The sequence below is a fragment of the Girardinichthys multiradiatus genome, chromosome 2 (genome assembly GCF_021462225.1).
Source record: "Girardinichthys multiradiatus isolate DD_20200921_A chromosome 2, DD_fGirMul_XY1, whole genome shotgun sequence".
NCBI lineage: Eukaryota > Metazoa > Chordata > Actinopteri > Cyprinodontiformes > Goodeidae > Girardinichthys > Girardinichthys multiradiatus.
In genome coordinates, this window is record NC_061795.1 from 31,821,657 (window position 1) to 31,832,977 (window position 11,321).

General features: G+C 39.5%; 1 long non-coding RNA gene across 1 annotated transcript; it reads left to right on the plus strand.

The window, feature by feature from the left end:
• Positions 1-277: 277 nt before the first annotated feature.
• Positions 278-10,621, plus strand: LOC124860213. Its single transcript, XR_007036300.1, has 3 exons — positions 278-1,016; positions 8,756-8,903; positions 9,463-10,621. It is a non-coding gene; the product is annotated as an uncharacterized LOC124860213 (long non-coding RNA).
• Positions 10,622-11,321: the final 700 nt, after the last annotated feature.

Here is an 11,321-nt window from a genome sequence, read left to right on the forward strand (position 1 = left end):
CATCTAACACAAACTGATCAAAAATAATTAAAATGTTAAATGTAAACATTGCAGATAGTTTGTTATAGTGTTGCTTAAATGTTAAAGGGATGCACTCTGGTGTTCTGTAAAGCTGTAATCAGTGAAAAATTCTCTAACCTGTAGTAGACGGAGTGTGAACCCACCGATATGAACATTTTCAGTTTGATTTGTTTTAAATAGCTAAAATTAGCTTAAACAGGAGTTCTGTCTGACTACTTGTTGGCCTACCACTGCTCTCAAGATTTCTTTACTCTTCTACAAACTCCATAAATGAGAGTTTAAGGTTGCATTAGTTGATATGTACAATATATTTATTCATATTTGTTTTTATATTGTAGTCTAAATACATTCAATCTCAAGTTTTCTATATTCAGTATGTTAATAATGTGAAGTTCAAAGACGATTAGCACAATGCTTTACGTCTTACATTCAGAAAATTTGTTCATTGACTGTATTTATTTTTTTCTGATTCAGGAAGTCCTTTTAAAATTACTGAATCGTTCTTCATCTTTATGTTTTAACACATTTAACCCTTTCAAGGGTATTAATTACATATTCATCACATAATGTACCTACTAAACTAAAAGAGTTTCAATCATGAGCTGTTATAGTTATTTTACTTTTCCAGCCTTTGTGCTTCTGCTTCTGGCAGTTTTTTAATTCACTCTACCATATTGAAAATATACAATTTTACAAACTATGCACCATTTATAACTACATATTACCCTTATAAGATTTGCAAACCAGGGCATTATAGTTTTATTTAGAGTTTACAGTTATTACATGTTATTAGGGAATTTAGCTATAGTTCTGGTCTACTTGATTAAGCTACCTAAAGGCATTTAAACAGTGCAATATGATTGTGTGGAAGGCTGTCTTCTTTGCAGGCACGCTGGATGATTTACCACACCAAACTCCTTGAGCACATTTTCTCCTTGACATCAACTGGTGCGCCAATCAAATCCTTCACCCTGCCTGGGATATTTGTCATCCAGGTGATTCCAACAGCAAGTAAAGTCCAAAGAAAGCTTAATGTCAATCTTTTGTTCACATCTGGCAGATTCAAACATTGTAAACATTTTTAGTGCTATAAAACCCAGTGCATCAATTTCATTCCAGATTGTAAATAAATCTTATCATTGGTAATTATTTTGACAATTTTGTATTAAATGTAGAACTTAAATCAATATATACTTTTGATCTGTCCTTCAATAGCTTCTTAGACCATTCACCTATTCTTTACCTATTCAAAATTTTCACAATAGCATAAAATAATCATGTGCAAGAGCTGTGTCCTTAATTAAAACATTAGCGAAATCCAAAAAGGTGTTGCACATTTTGAAAGGCTTGTTCTTATCTTCTGACACTGCATACGCTGTCTTATCTCTGACTGGATTCATTTCTTTTTATAGTCAGATTTCCTGTATGAGTTTATGGAAAAAAAAAAAAAAAAAAAACAATATTCAGTGGTACTTTCCCTCAAAACACTCACCCCCACCTCCACCTCCCCACCCTACCTCCACATCTCTCTGTTCTTTTACTTGTGCTCTCCTCACACCCTAATTCGTCTGCTGTCGATGTGTCGTGACTGTCTGCCAAGTGCAGTAATTACAGCAGAGAAGTAGAAGCTGAGCAATAGGGAGAAAAGCAGCATATCAAACATGACTGCTCAGGGCATTGGATGTTCAAATACCGTTCTCAGAGCTGCTGGCTGCTGCATACCAAAGTTACAGACTAAAAGTATTAAATGTCTCACTTTCTCCAAATATCTATTTGTAGTTAATATCTTCCAGCCATGGAAGTCTGTATTATAATTTACTGTAGGTGTTCCAGCTCAGGTTTATGACCAGGAAACTTACACTTTTATGTCTAAAGTTGATGAGATCATGGCTAATGGCTGACAAACTTACATGCAGGGATTTATTTCAGATTAAAGTATGATGACAGTCAGAGAGTAACACTAGCTAGCTTGTGGAGCAGGAACAAGAACTGGGTTAACTATAATTATGATCAAATTTTAAATTAGGGAGTTCTTGTAAATGTCTGCAAAATGACTGAGGAGTAAAATAACCAAAGTATTAGCAACCTGAAGCAGTTTTAGAGAGAGAGGCGCTGTTAAAATACCAATTGCAGTATTGTTAATATCGTTTGCCAAAAATTAAGCTGATGACATGAAATGTAGGATAAGAGACTCATAATCTTATTCTGGTAACCCATGATGTTTGGCTTGAATTGTGTGCATGACTTCTGGGTACACATTCCTACATGTAACCATACAGTTTCATTTGGGAATATCAATGTTTGCACTTTAACAATACAATCATAGTTGTCTCTTCCTTTTCTGAGAGGGTGACCTGAAGAAATTATCTCTGATATTAAGCTGCTTAAACAAGTAAGTGCTTTAGACAAAGAGGTGAGAAAAGATGTTATTTTATTTGGAATTCATCTGGCAATCTATATGCTTTTAAATCACTGAGACTGAGACATTGTGTACTTGGTGGATGGAAAGACTATGATGCCATCCACTGATATGTTAACTATAACACATTTTTCTTAAACCCTGCCAACAACTAAACATACATGAATTAAATAAGTGGTATACCATAATGAAGAAACAATGCATATGGCTGAAAACATAAACTGGTGGGCATAAACATTATTGCTCCTGTGGGTCACACATGTCTCTGAAACCCAAACATACAAACATAAACCTTGGATCTCTCATTTTGTTCACAATTCCCAGTCGGTTTGCATGATAAATTAATGCATGAGAAACAGCTAATACAAATTTAGAAAATGAAACCTTTCAGATCTCTTTTCCGTTGACGAAAGCTATGCAGCTAAGTAGAGCCATTATTTCCCAAAAGATATTAAAGCTTGTCCCAAACTAATTTAGTGTCACAGTCCCAGAATACGCTTCCAGATTTTTCATTTAAGCTAAATACTGTTATTAATAATCAAAGCCAGGATCAAATCCAGCTTAAAATACACACAGACCGACTTCAGTTTGTCATTGAAGCTTTATGCAGGCTGTAATGAGAAGCAGAGGATTCCACATCCCATTGAGAAGATGCTGTTTGCAATAAAAAATTAAGCAGGAGGGAGTAATGTTAAATAGAATCATACTATACCATGAAACTGGAAAAAAGACTATTGTGACAATCCATAATTAGGATAAATGCTTTACTAGTTCATCCGGACGTAAAACATACACACCTACATCTTGTCCGTAGCCATGCAAAATATAATGGTACAAACAGCACTGGGCACTTTATCTAAAAAGCCTTAGAGAATATACAGAAGAATAAGAGGATGAGACATGAAAAGCACGAAATATATAACTGCTGAAATAGCAGCACTTTCCAAAATCTGGCAGTGTTTGAGCACTGTAATGTGTTTAAGCTGCTTTAAAACGAGGCACATTAATTTATAACAATATGCTTTTTACTAAACTTGCAAGCCACGTAGGACACAAACTAGACAAACGTTACTTGATGGCATCCATTATATTTATTATATTTATACCTAAAGAGTATAGTAAATACATTTGTTACATAATATGTAACATCCATTTACATTTCATAAATAAGACTTATAAAGGTTTTAGATCAGGGATCCTCAATTCAGTTTCAGCAAGGTCCATTCAGTCAAGTTTCAATCAATGGTCCAGAATGTTTACAGTTACGCACTAAATTATTTATACCCCTGGTAGATTTAGGTTTAAAGTAATCTTTTAGTTTTGCTAACATTAGTTAAAATAAATTTAAATCTACATCTGTCAGATGTATGAAGAATTTTGGGCAGACAGGCAGCCTGACCCTACTGATACACAGCCTTAAAGAGTGTATTCTTTAACTTTTAATATTTTTCTCAGGCTTAAAGAGGAACTAAACTCCAAATCAACTTTTGCAGATAATTGTATAACCTGGGCCTTAAGGGTTTTATCTTTATGTTACTGTGCTATTTTTTTTTTAATGTAAACTTGTTTATTTCTGCAATATTTGTCCTAAAACCGCTTTAGTGCTGCCCTCTTTGGGTTGAACGGTGGTTACTGCAGTTGAATTTTCCTATTGGTTTCAACGGCACAGCTTGATACATGCTTACGCCACCGCCCCCGCCCCCGCGTTTGGATACAAAACCATTTCACTCAGACACACGCCCCTGTAGTCAGGATTATGAATTGTTCCTGCCTTGGCAGCGCCGTTTTCGGACATCGCCGAGTCAGTGCCTTGAGCTAGCGGCTAAAACTGATAAGGCTCAGGCCCACTGAACTCTGTAAAGCCTCTATAACCTCCGATGATGAGGGGGTTGCTGCCACTTTCCCTCGTCCCCCTGACCACAGCTCTGCTTAACCCCCTCCGCTCATCACCACAATTGGCACTGCGCACTTTGGTGGCATTTTTCAAAATTTTTCTGAGGGCGGAGTTATTCTTTTACATGGGGTTTAGTTCCACTTTAACCATTGCTACTTTTTCACTGGCCCACAATGCAGATAGCATGGAAGCCTACGGCGTCTTGCACCAAAAGAATCAGAATCAGAATCAGCTTTATTGCCAAGTTCGTACATACAAACAAGGAATTTGACTCCGGTACACTTTGCTCTTTTGTTCTGTTTTTGCATTACAGAATATACAAATTTACAATTTACAATGTACAATATACAATGTACAATGCAATATTCTGCATTACAGAATATACAAATTTACAATTTACAATGTACAATATACACATATCTAATAAAAAAGGTGCATTTGCAACATCTGTATGCTGTTGTTCTGTACTCAATTGAATGTTCATCAGAGAAACAGCCTGGGGGAAGAAACTGTCTCTGTGGCGGCTGGTTTTAGTAAACAGTGCTCTGTAGCGGTGGCCTGAAGGTAAAGCTCTGAACAGTTTATGTGCAGGGTGTGTGGGGTCGGCAGAGATTTTGGCAGCTCTTTTCTTGACCCTAGACCTGTATAAGTTCTGGATGGAGGGAAGGTCAGCCCTGATTATTCTCTCTGCAGTCCTGATTATTCGTTGCAGTCTGGACCTGTTTTGTGGATGAGCCAAACCACACTGAGATGGATGAAGACAAGACAGACTGAATGATGGCAGTGTAGAAGATGACCAACAGCTCCTGTGGAAGGTTGAACTTCTTGAGTTGCCTCAGGAAGTACAGTCTCTGCTGGGCTTTCTTCCGAACAGTGTCTATGTGTGAGGACCATCTCAGGTCCTCAGAGATGGTGGTTCCTAAGAACCTGAAGTGGTCCACGGCCGATACAGTGTTGTTGAGGATGGTGAGGGGGTGTATGGGGGTAGTGTTCTCCGAAAGACCACCACCATTTCCACAGTCTTGTGGGTTCAGTTCAAGGTAGTTCTGACTGCACCAGTGTACCAGCCGATCCACCTGCTGTCTGTATGCAGACTCATCACCGTCCTGGATCAGTCCAATGACAGTGGTGTCGTTTGCAAACTTAAGGGGTTTCACGGACGAGTCCGATGAGGTGCAGTCATTTGTGTACAGAGAGAAGAGGAGTGGGGATAGAACACACCCCTGGGTGGCACCAGTACTTAATCTGGATCGGGAGAAGATGCTCCCCAGTCTCACCTGCTGCTGTCGGTCTGTCAGAAAGCTGTTGATCCACTGACAGGTGGAGGCTGGGAGGTTGAGCTGGGTGAGCTTCTGGTGGAGGATGTCTGGTATGATAGTGTTGAAGGCCGAGCTGAAGTCTACAAACAGGATCCTGGCGTACGTCCCTGGGTGGTCGAGGTGTTGCAGGATGAAGTGTAGACCTAAGTTAACAGCATCATCTGCCGACCTGTTTGCTCGGTAAGCAAATTGCAGGGGGTCCAGCAGGGGGTCTGTGATGTCTTTCAGGTGCTTCAACACCAGCCGCTCAAAGGATTTCATGACCACAGACGTCAGGGCTACAGGCCTGTAGTCATTTAATCCTACGATGGTGGGTTTCTTGGGAACCGGGATGATGGTGGATCGTTTGAGGCAGGAGGGGACCTCACATTTCTCCAGTGATTTGTTGAAGATCCTTGTGAAGATCGGAGCGAGTTGATGTGCACAGGCTTTCAGGCATGATGGGGAGACGTTATCAGGTCCTCCACTTTTCTTTGTTTTCATGCGCTGAAAGAGCCTGTTTACCTCTTCCTTGGAGATCTATAGTGCAGGCAGAGGATCTGATGGTGGGGGGTTGGTTGCTTTATGGGAGGAATTTGTTCCTGCATGGGATGTGGAGGGGATGATTTGAGGTGTGAATGGCTTCCTATCATGTCTGCAGTAGAAGCCATTCAGACGGTTGGCCAGGAGACGACTCTGTTCACGATGGGTGGAGGGGCTCTTGTAGGCAGTCAGGTTTCTCAGACCAGTCCATACAGCTGAAGTGTCACCAGTAGAAAGGCTGTTCTTAAGCTTCTCACTATAGCTTCTCTTAGCTGCTTTGATCTCTTTTGTTAGTTTGTTCCTGGCCTGCCTGTACCGTGCCCAATCTCCACTGCTGTGACCTTCTTCCTTTTCCCTGCGCAGATTCCTGAGGTGTGGAGTAAACCATGGCTTATTGTTCCCAAAGCTGCAGAAGGTCTTGGTCTGCACACACATGTCCTCACAGAAACTGATGTATGATGTCACCACATCAGTTAGTTGGTTTAAGTCAGTGGTTGAGGTTTCAAAAACAGTCCAGTCTGTGCATTCAAAGCAGGCCTGTAGCATCTGCTTCGATTCCTCAGTCCACTTCTTAACAGTGTGAACCGTGGGTTTGGAAGCTCTTAGTATCTGTCTGTAGGTTGGGATGAGGTGGATTAGATAATGATCCGAAAAACCCAGAGCAGCCCTGGTAACAGCATGATATGAGTCCTTTAAAGCTGTGCAACAATGATCCAGTGTGTTTTTGTCTCTGGTGGGACACTTAATATGCTGTCTGTATTTGGGGAGTTCATTTGAGAGGTTTGCTCTGTTAAAATCTCCCAGTATTATGATGAAAGAGTCCGTGTATTTTTTCTCCAGGTCTGTAATCAGCTCAGAAAGATGTTTTTCCGCGGCAGAAGTGCTGCCATGCGGTGGAAAATATGAGCTGATTATTATAAACGAGGAAAACTCTCTCGGTGAATAAAACGGTTTACAGATTATGGAAAATGACTCCAGATCCGGGCTGCATGTTTTTCCCAGCACTTTTACATCTCTGCACCAACCTTCATTTATATAAAAGCAGATTCCGCCTCCTCGCCTCTTCCCCAATAGCTCCGCGCTGCGATCCACTCTGAGCAGCTGGAAGTCCGGCATCAGCAGTGCGCGTTCAGGGATGTTTTCACTCAGCCATGTCTCGGTGAAGCAGAGGACCGCTGATCCGTGGAGGTCCGTGTTTTTACCGGTGAGAAGAAGCAGCTCGTCCATCTTGTTGTTGAGAGAGCGGACATTTGCCAGGTGGATTGAAGGCAGTGGTGTGCGAAGTCCTCTTTTGCGGAGCTTTACCAGCACGCTTTCCCCTCTGCCGTTTTCAGCGCAGAATCCCATATAGAGCCGCAGCTCCGCTTGCCAGGAGCTCAGTGAACCTTGGATCGATGAAAGTTGGTGAAAAAAACCCAAGAGAGGACTCTCTGATGTTGAGAAGTTCCTCTCTACTGAATGAGACCACAGGATTGTGGCCCGACACCACAGAACTGTGGCTCGAAAAACATAAAAACACACAAAATACAAAAACAAAGAGAGAGCGAAGCTCCGAGGCTGCCATTGTCGGCGCCATCTTGTCGTGTCCAGCTGTGTAAATTACCATAAATGCAGCAAAAGATGCGTTATGAAAATTACAATTAATCTGGGTCCAGGTAAAACGACATTTTAGATGGATACGGGCCACAGTCTGCTATTTGAGGTTCTTCGCATTGTCTCTCATCCACCTTTTCATTCGTACACAACAAATGTCAGAGGGCAAACTGGAGACATTGTGGCTTACACTGTCCCACTGTCAACATGTGTGACATCATTGACAATAAAATTTCCTCTGGTTAAAATTACGGTTTCTGTTCAATGTGTAAAGTGGGTATACATTTAAAAAGATTCACACATACTGTGTGTGAAACGTTTGTAACATTTAATCATTATTGTACAAACAATCCCGCCAAACCCTTTGGGGCAATAAAGAGCCCCAGTGATAATCATATGCAAAAAAAAAGTGTTGAGGCATTTGTTAATCTTGTAAACATCCTTTTGACTGGACTCATATTAATTGAGCCTTGTGGATGACAGCAAGGATGAAAGATAAGAGAAGAACAGAGAAGCAGGCATCTGGAATTGAGTCAATTAATTGCCTCAGTAAAAAAAGCTCCTTCCCCTCTTCTAAAAATAAAGTAACACAAATTAAAGAACTATAATCTCAGCAGTTCAAAACATTTAGAAGCCACCATCCCTCAAAGAGCATTTTATGGTTATTATGTGAAATATGTTATACAACTACATATCTGTGGCCTCCTAATGTGTACAAATGAGTACACAAAGATATTCAGATACTTTCCAACGTATTCTTCCCTTTTATATATGTTGTTAGATTGACACTACAAATCTTTATGTATTCTATTAGGATTTTATGTGATAGAACAACACTCTTCCAGACATCCCTCTTCCGGTGGACAACTTATTTTGTGTGATCCCAAGGTGTTCCCTGGCCAGTAGAGATATATAGATTTAACAATCAGTAGCAGCCTCCTTTCCATAATGTATGGTATAAAACTTCTCACACCACCTTTTCTTTAGCTGCTCCTGGTTGGGCATAAGCCATTGACTGAAACCAATGCGTCAATGGCCACCACACAGACGTGTCCAGGACCTGGGCTACAGCCGTTCCACCACTGGACAAGAGACAACATTAGGATCATATTATAACTTGTCCAAACTACCAAAGGTACCAAAATCCAGCTTAGTACACTTTATGCCATTTTAACTAAAGCTAATATAACTAATATAAGTGCGACCCAGGGGACATTTGCGGCCCTTGGAAGGATTTTTGAGTGGCCCCTGCCAGCACAGCAATTGATATAGATGGACACTTTTTTAAGGCGAGATTTTTTTTACAGATAATGTTAGGTACAAAGAAAATCATGTTTTTTTAAAAGCACTTTTTGCTTTAATTTTAAAGTGAAATAGGACCACAAGCATCCAGTGACCTTTACACAAATGCAGGCTTGTGTGGAACAATTCATTATAAACAGGTCTACCGTAAATTACGGATTATAAGCTGCTACTTTTTTCACACACTTTGAACACTGCAGCCTATACAACGGTGCGGCTAATGCATGTTTTTTTTTTTCATGCCGCCAAAAACATTTTGCCTGGTAACAGTAGACCAGTCAAGTTGATGAGTAGTTCAAAGAGGTCCAATGAACTTGTGCGATAAATCAAGAGCACTTTCACAATTCAATTACCAGTATTGTAAATCAGACATTTATATTCACCCTCATCAGCATGAAAAATCACCAACGGGTTTCGAAAGGCTGGACTGCTGCGTGATTAAGGGGACGCTCAAGTGAGAGCATCAATGAAGAGGCTGGAGTGAGCGACGAGATCATGAGGCTCTTCAATTCGGACACTAAGATCAGGACTTTGATGGTTTCAGTGCACAGGAAGAAGATGAAAAAGGCGATCAATGACTTGTGACCTGGTAGGCTGCAGTTAGGAGATATTGGAATGTTGTTCGAGTACTGTTCAGTAAAAAAGCATTAGCAACTAAATTTGTGTATTATTGATAACGTAGGTACATTTAAAGGTAGCCGTGTTACAGGCACTGTTCGAAAAAAAAAAGCATTTGCAATATGCATTTGTTTATATTACCATACGGATTAAGTTAAAAGTAAAAAATTCCTCACGTGTAATATCTTTCTGTGTAAATCATATTACAATGTGGGACACCCATGGCTTAACATCCGGTGCGGCCTGTGCAAGTACAACATCGGTTTTCTTTCTAAAATTAGAGCATTCAGCTTTTAATCAGGTGCGCTCTGTAGTCCGGAATTTACGGTAAATCCAGCAGTTGCTGTTGAACAAAGAGTGACTCCAAATCCTGCTCTTCTTGCTATGAGTGGACGAACAATTGTTTTCTAAAAAAAAAAAACAGGCAGAAAACAATTAAAAAATATTGCATGTTCATGTTGAGCAGGTTAAAAAAAAAAAAAACCACAATAAAAGAATTTTGGTAATTAAAGAAATCCAACAAATTATTGTGGTCTATTAATACTTTAAACCTTGCATTTTTGGATTGTATGGGGAAAAGTTTGGATGCTACTGGTTTAAAGGAACAATAAAGGAAAAAATATTTTATTTTTTATTACATTTTTTAAATAAATTCTCACACAAAGAAAACACTGAATTATGTTTTGTTAAACCTATGTAAAGTATTAGATATTATATATGCCACAACATCAATAAAACTTACAATTTCATGTTAATAAAAGCATCTAGGCCAAACTCCTAGTTTAAATGGCTTTAAGTAACAGATGTTCAGAGCGTGTGCCGATTGTTTTTCCATGCTGCTGTAGGTTTTAGCTCTAAAACTATATATTCAACTAGTTACTCAGTTACCTCCTCATACCTCCAACAACTCTCTGATGAAAGAGGTTTTACAATAATATCTTAAACAGAAAATTTCTAAATGTGAATTTTTACATTAAACTGCATACTGTGTGTGTGTTTTATATGAATGAGAGCCTGTGCTTGTTAAGAGAGCAATACCTTAGAACACAAGAGCACACATGCTGGGCAAAGGATGCATTTTGCATTTTAATTTGATACCAAAGTCCCAGGTGTCACCTCTCTCCACAAAGTTTCATAACTTTTAAAAGGCACTAATAAAGAACAAAAAGGACACTCCAGAAATAAAAGAACCAACTGGAATCACATATGTGCTTCTATAGTGAGAGTCACACACCAAAAACAGTCTGAATGTTATAATTATCCCAAATTAAGAAATAATTAAAGACCAGTAAACACATAAACTAAACTGCATATTCTTTGTATCTTTCACAGAAGCTTCCTGTACAGAACAATGCAGCCTGGTCTGCAGATATAAAAAGAAAGAGCTCGATATTCTCCCCTAAATCCTGCCCACCCAAGCAGAACAATAAGTACAGTTGACCTTAACTAAGATGATGTGGCCACGGGGTTATCAGAGGTTACCAGATAAAGTATGGCCTTTTCTTTGTAATTCTTTTTGGGTTTAAGGGCAGTCAGCAATCAGATACACTCTGTGAATATGATGCTATTTAAGTCCTATGCAGATACGATTTATACTACCTTATCAAATAGTTTATAGAGTCAATATGATTGA